Raw genomic sequence first — 7785 nt, 5'->3', positions numbered from 1 at the left:
CCGTCCGTCTAGTCTAATGACTTAAAAAGTGCTAGTCTCTTTAAACAGTAAAGAAAGAAAAGTTATTTTCCTGTAATTACTAAAGAGATATTCAACCATCTGCAGACGATTTGTTCTTGTTAAATTGTTAATAGTCCATTACTTTGCTTCATAAAGAGCTATATTGTACCTCTTCTACATTTGAGAAAAATAATACTTTGAAATTCCAGTTGAACACAGTTCTCAATTTGAGAAAAACACCAGATATAATTTTTCTTTCTGTTTCCTATTAAGTATCATATTGCTACTTTCAATTCCATAATATCTGTAGAATATTTCATAAGGACACATTTGTATTTGTTAGGTACGCAAGAGTTGGTTCCAACTCATATGTATAATGGAGCAAAAGCCTGGCCAGTTCTGTAGCATACATAAAGTCATTACTATGATTGAGTCTATTGCTGCAGCTACTATGTCAATCCAACCCATTGATGGTCTTTCTCTTTATAGGTTACCCTCTACTTTTTCATCACTATTCTTCTGCCAGTTTGTTATACTGTGGTGGCTTGTGTGTGATGCTGGAAGCCATGACACCAGTATTTTAAACACCAGCAGAGTCACCCAGGTTGGATGGTTTAAGCAGCGCTTTCAGACTAGGACATATCAAGACAAAGGAGAAGCAAACTATTTCTGAATGGTTAGCCACTGAAAAACTTATGGAGAACAGAAGCGCATTGTTAGATATAATGCTAGAAGATGAGCCCTTCAGGTTGGAAGACAATCAAAATACAACTAGGGAAGAGTTGTCTCTTCCAAGTAAAGTTGATATTAATTGCGTGGATGGAGTTAAGTTTTTGGAACTTTCATTTATTGATGGGGCCAAGTCAAAATGACAAGAAACAGTTGCAAACATTCATTAATAATCAGAATATGGAATGTACAGAGAATGAATCTAAGAAAATTGGAAATTGTCAAAAGTGAAATGGACAGAATAAAGATGGATATCCTAGTAATTAGTGAGCTAAAATGGACTGGAATTGGACATTTTAATTGGAAAATACTATGGTTTACTACGCCAGGAACGACAAATTGAAGAGGAACAGCAACACATTCATCATCAAAGGGTATTTAAAGATCTATCTTGAAACACAATGTTGTCTTTTATAGGATAATATCCATATTCCTACAATGAAGACCAGTTGTTGTTGTTGAGTGTTGTTGAGTCAGTTCCAACTCATAGCAACCCTGTATAGGTTTTCCGAGCAGTGGCTGGTGAGCTTGAACCACCGACTTTGTGGTTTAAATTGACCTTGCAGTCCAGCATATTAACCCGCCGTACCATCAGTTAATATCACTAATATTCAAATTTACATGCCAAACACTAAAGTCAATCATGAGGAAATTGAAGAATTCTATCAACTTTTTCTATCTGAAATTGATCAAACGAGCAATCAAGAGGGATTGATAATTGCTGGCGATCAGAATGCCAAAGTTGGAAACAAAAAGGTAGGATCCATAGTTGATGCAGAAAGTCTCAAAAGATGATGGAAGGACTACACAGAGTCACTGTACCAAAAAGAAATGGTCAATGTCCAACCATTTCATAAGGCAGCATGTAAGCAAGACCCAATGGCACTGAAGAAAGAAGTACGAGCTGCACTGAAGATATTGGTAAAAAACAAAATTTCAGGAATGGAGAATACAAATTGAAATCTTTCAACAAACTGAGGCAGCACTGAAGGCATTCATTCATCTATGTCATATCTGTGTCCATTCCAAAGAAAGGTGACCCTACAGAATATGGAAATCATTGAGCAATATCATTAATATAATTAATAAGTAAAATTTGGCTAATGACTGAAAAAACCACTGCAACATTACATCGACAGGAAACTACCAGAGGTTCAAGCTGGATTCGGACAAAGACATGGAAAGAGAAATATCATTGATATAATTTCTGACATCATATGGATCTTTTCTGAAAGCAGAGAATGCCATAAATATGTTTACTAGCATTTTTCTGACTATGCAAAGGTTTTCTACTTGTGAATCATGTCAAGCTATGGATAACATTATGAAGAATGGGTATTCCAGAACACTTAATTGTCCTCATGAGGAATCTGTACATAGATCAAGAGGCAGTAGTTTGAACAGAACAAGAAAACACTGAACGATTTAAAATAAGAAAAGGTGTGTGGCAGGGTTGTATTCTTTCACCATAGTTATTCTACCTGTATGCTGAGAAAATAATCTAAGAAACTGCATTACATAAGAAAAGTGTGTCATTAGGATTGGAGGAAGACTAATTAACATCCTGTGAAATGTAGATGATGAAACCTTGCTTGATGAAAATGAAGATTTCAAACACTTACTGATGAAGATAAAAAACCATAGTCTTTAGTATGGGTTACACTTCATTGTAAAGTAAACAAAAATTCTCACACCTGGAACAATAAACAATATCATGATAAATGGAGAAAAGACTGAAGTTGTCAAAGACTTCATTTTTCTTGGAATTACTATCAACACTTATGGAAGTAGAAGTCAAACAGTGTATTGTATTAGGCAGATCTGCTGCACAAGATCTCTTTAACGTGTTCAAGACCAAAGATGTCAGTGTGAGGACTAAGGTGCACCTGACCCAATCCATGGTAATTTCAAGAGACTCATATGCATATGAAAGATGGACAATAAATTAAGAAACCATAGAAGAATTGATGTATGGTTGGCAAAAAAAAAAAAAAATTGGAAAAGACTTCTAAAAGTACCAAGGACTGTAAAAATAACAAACAAATCGGTGTTGGAAGAAGTACAGCCAGATTCCTCCTTAGAAGCCAGGATGGTGCGACTTTATCTGTCATACTTTGGACATATTGTCAGGACATATTGACTAGTCCCTGAAGAAGGACATCATTTTTGGTAAAGTGGAGAATCAGTGAAAAGGAAAACCCCCAAGATGGTTTGGCACAGTGGCAGCGGCCATGGGCTCAAGCACCAACAATTGTAAGGATGTGGCAGTTTCCGTCGGTTGTGCATAGAGTCACTATGAGTCAGAGCTGACTCGATGGCACCTAACAACAGTCTATCCTGATGGAACACAGTGGCTTTGCAAGACAAGCACTGGACTGTGAACCAAAGGCCAGCAATTTGAGTCTACCAGCTACTCTGGAGGTGAAATATGAGGCTGTCTGCTCCTGCAAAGACTTAAAGCCTTGGAAATCCTACACAGGGCTGCTGTGAGTTGAAACCAATTCAATGACATTTAAACAACAACTTCAGTTCATCTTAACAACATGCCATAAATACATGAGAAAGCTAAGTCTCTTCACTTCTAAGGAGCACTCTGGCCATATACCTTCCAAGACAAGAGTTCTTCATTATTCTGGCAGTCCCTGGTATATTTAATATTCTTCACTAACACTGTAATTCAAAGGCATTGATTATTCTTTGTTGTATTTTATTCATGGTCCAGTTTTCTCATGAGGCAATTGAAAGCATTGAGGCAATTGAAAATTCCAAGGTTTGTGTCAGACACGTCTTTATTTTCAAAGTGACTTGTTAACTTTCCAACACTTTAAAGAAATCTTTTGCCGCAGATTTGCCCAACGTAATATGTCATTTGATTGCTTGACTACTGCTTCCATAGGCACTGATTGTATTTTCAAGAAAAATGAACTGTTTTTCTCCTTTCATCATGATGTTGTTTACTGGTACAGCTGTAAGGATTCTTGTTTTCTCTATGTTGAGGTGTAATTCATACTGAAGCTGTAATCTCTGACCTTCATCAGTAAGTGCTACAAGTGCTCTTCACTTTCAGCAAGTAAGTATGTGTCATCTGCATATTGCAGGTTGTTAAAGAGTCTTCCTGAAATTCGGATGCCAAGTTTTCCTTTATGTAATCTGGCTTCTTTTGTTATTTGCTCAGCATACAGATTGGATAAGTATGGTGAAAGAAAACAACTTTCCTGATTTAAACAACTCCCACTTTGTCTATGTTCAAGTTCTTCATGAGCATGACTAAGTGTTCTGTATTTCCCATTCTTCCCAATGTTATCCATGTTGTTGTTAAGTGCCGTCGAGTCGGTTCCAACCCATAGTGACGCTGTGTTTCCAAGGGTTTCCAAGGAGCAGCTGGTGACCTTGAACCACCAATCTTGCAGTTCAATCGGCTTTGCAGTCTGGCGCATTAACCCATAGTCTCTTATAATAATCCACATGAATGCCTTTTCATAGCCAATAAGATACAAGCTGTCATCTTTCTGTTATTCTCTGCTTTTAGCAAAGATCCATCTGACATCTGCAATGATATTCCTCACTGTATGTCATCTTCTGCATCCAGCTTGATTCATACATATTTAGTTCATATATATTTAGGTCTGGAACCGTTATGTTTGTGTTATCTTTACATTTTTGGCACATGAAGTCTGAAGGAGGTAAATGGGGAGTTATTATTTCTCAGTTTCTGATATTGGAGGGAGATAGTAGCAAAATGAGAAAAATTTGTGAAATGATTTTCATTTTTTCTTTATGGTTTACTAAAGAAAATGAAATGGATTTAAAAGATTGATATCTTGTTTAAGAAAGAATATTTATAAAATAGTAATAAACACAGCAGTTCTCTCCTTTATTAAGCTATGGAAGGTTGTTTTTAAGTATGGATTAAAGATGTGGTAGACATTTAAATTGGTTTAAAAGTTTAAAATATTTTAAAGTGAGCCAATTTTCTTCTTTCATTTGTCACAGATCATCTTAGTATGAAGTGAAGGACAAAGAATTAAAGTAGAATTTAGGTTCTCCTTCCTACTCCAGTCTCACTAGCAAAAATATCCCCCTATATTGTGAATCTGAAATATAGAGAGCTTACTTCTTAGTCTGTCTTTAAGATATTGTTTTTGTTGTTATTAAATGCCATGGAGATAGTTCCGACTCATAGTGACACTGTATAGGGTTTCTGAGGAGTGGTTGGTGGGTTTGAATTGCCAACCTTACAATAGCAGTCCAGTGCCAATCCTATAGCACTGCACATTGAAAGCATGGAAGTCATCCCTAGGAGGGTGGGATTTTCTATCCTAAAAGTTCCTCATCACAACTTCTTAAAAATATACTCCTTGAAGGAATTCTTGAAGCATTGATTCATTTATGGTCACTTATTTTCTTTGGACTCTTTTTTTCTTATCTATAAAATAAATTCTTTCTGTCATACATATTACGTGCAATTACCAACTATAATAACATATATTAAGTCACTTTCTGAGTTGTAAAGAATTAAGCAAATACTTGCTATAGTATGATAGTAGCAATCAAAATGTTTTTTTAATTTTTATGTCAGATACTTATATCATTAGTTGACACACACAGTAGATTATCAATACATATTTCAGGAGTTAAAGTGAGCCAAAACTAGTTAAATTAGAAAAAGAGAAATAAAGGAAGAAATAAATGTGATAGAATTTTAAAGAAAATGTATTTGACGGTTCCCCAATTGGAAGAGAAAACTAGATTCCAGAAATTAGAAAAAATAAAAATAAATCAGTTCAAATTTACTAAACCTCACAGTCTCCCTTGTAGTCTATGTTGTTGTTAGGTGTTATCAAGTCAGTACCGACTCATAGTGACCCTATGCACAACAGAACGAAACACTGCCTGGTCCTGGGTTAACCTCATAATTGTTGCCACGCTTGAGCACATTGATGCTGCCACTTTGCCAATCCATCTGACTTGGGGTCGTCCTCTTTTTCTCTGACCCTCCACCTTACCAAACATGATATCCTGCTCCAGTGATTGGTCCCTCCTGACAACATCTCCAAAGTATGAGAGACAAAGTGTGGCCATACTGGCTGGCTGCACTTCTTCCAACACAGATCTGTTTGTTCTTTTGGCAGCTCATGGTACTTTCAGTAGTTTCCTCCAATATCATAACTCAAATGCATCATTTTTTCTATGATCTTCCTTTTTCACCATCCAGCTTTCACATGCATTTGAGGTTATTGAAAACACCATGCTTGGGTCAGGCGCACCTTAGTCCTCAAGCTGACATCTTTGTTCTTCAACACTTTAAAAATGTCTTGTGCAGTAGATTTGCCTAATGTAATATGTCATTTGATTTCTTGACTGCTGCTTCCATTAGTGTTGATAGTTGATTCAAGAAAAACAAAGTCTTTGACATGTACAATCTTTTCTAGATTGATAAGAATGTTGTTTATTGGTCCAGTGGTGAGGATTTTTGTTTTCTTTATATTGAGATGCAATCCACACCAAATACTATGGTCTTTGATCTTCATCAATAAGTAAGTATTTTAAGTCCTCTTCACTTTCAACAAACAAGGTTGCATCATCTGTATATAGCAGGTTGTTAATGAGTCTTCCTTCAATCCTGATGTCACATTTTTCTTCATATAACCCAGCTTCTCAGATTATTTGCTCAGCATACATGTTGAATAAGTATGGTGAAAGAATACAACCCTGTCGCACACCTTTCCTAATTTTAAACTGTTCAGTGTTTCCGTGTTCTGTCAAACAACTGCCTCTTGGTCTATGTATAGGTTCCTCATGAGCACAATGAAGTGTTTCAGAATGCTCATTCTTCACAATGTTGTCCATAGCTTGTCATGATCCACACAATCAAAGGCCTTTGCATTGTCATTAAAGCACAGGATAAATATTACAACGAAATGTGCAAAGATCTGCAGTTAGAAAACCAAAGCGGAAGAGCACACTCAGCATTTCTCAAGCTGGGGGAACTGAAGAAAAAAATTCAAGCCTCAACTTTTGTTATTGAAGAATTCAGTGGGAAAATTTTTGAATGATGTAGAAAGCACCAAAAGAAGATAGAAGAAATACACAGAGTCATTGTACCAAAAAGAAATGGTTGATGTTCAACCATTTCAAGAGGTAGCATATGATCAAGAGCCAATGATAATGAAGGAGGAAGGTGCATTGAAGGAATTGGCAAAGAACAAGGCACCAGGAGTTGATGGAATACAATTGAAATCTTTCAACAAAGTGAGGCAGTACTGGAGGCACTCACTCATCTCTGCCAAGAAATTTGGAAGACAACTATCTGGCCAACTGAATGGAAGAGATCAATGTTTGTGCCCAATCCAAAGACAGGTGACCCAACAGAATGCGGAAATTGTTGGACAGTATCTTTGATATCCCATGCAAGTAAAGTTTTACTAAAGGTAATACAAAAATGGCTGCAAGTATACATGGGCAGAGAATTTCCAGTAGTTCATGCCTGATTCAGAAGAGGATGTGGAATGAGGAATATCATTGCTGATGTCAGATGGATCTTGGCTGAAAGCAGAGAATATCAGAAAGATGTTTACCTGTGTTTTTTGACTTAGAGAAAAATAAACAAAAACAGAAGGCAAGAACATAACAAATGCTGGAGTATAAGTAATTCGAAGAAAAAAATCAAACATGTACAGAAAAATTTCTGGAAAGCATGACAATATTTTTGTATAAAATAGCTTTAGAGTTTCTGAAGACAATCCAGCGAGGAGCAAATAGCCCATTGTAATAAAGTGAGTTGGTGGTAGTGATTGTTTTGTGCTGGTATTTTTCCAAGCTCAAGTAGGAGCTCAGCACTAACAAGTCAGCTTCTGGTTGTTATCAACCAGTTTTGCACCTGGAGGAGGAGAAGAAGAAAACAGTTACTCCAGGACACATTGGAAATATTCCACAGAATTTGACACCATGCAATGTAAACCTCTATAAAGGGAAAAATCTGGTATGTAGCACAAATAGCAATAATATATATAGATGCTAGGAAAGAGTAAATTATCTAATTAGTGATTTGTCAAG

Source organism: Chrysochloris asiatica, unplaced genomic scaffold, assembly GCF_000296735.1.
Source record: "Chrysochloris asiatica unplaced genomic scaffold, ChrAsi1.0 scaffold00059, whole genome shotgun sequence".
NCBI lineage: Eukaryota > Metazoa > Chordata > Mammalia > Afrosoricida > Chrysochloridae > Chrysochloris > Chrysochloris asiatica.
Note: the sequence above shows the minus strand (reverse complement) of the source record.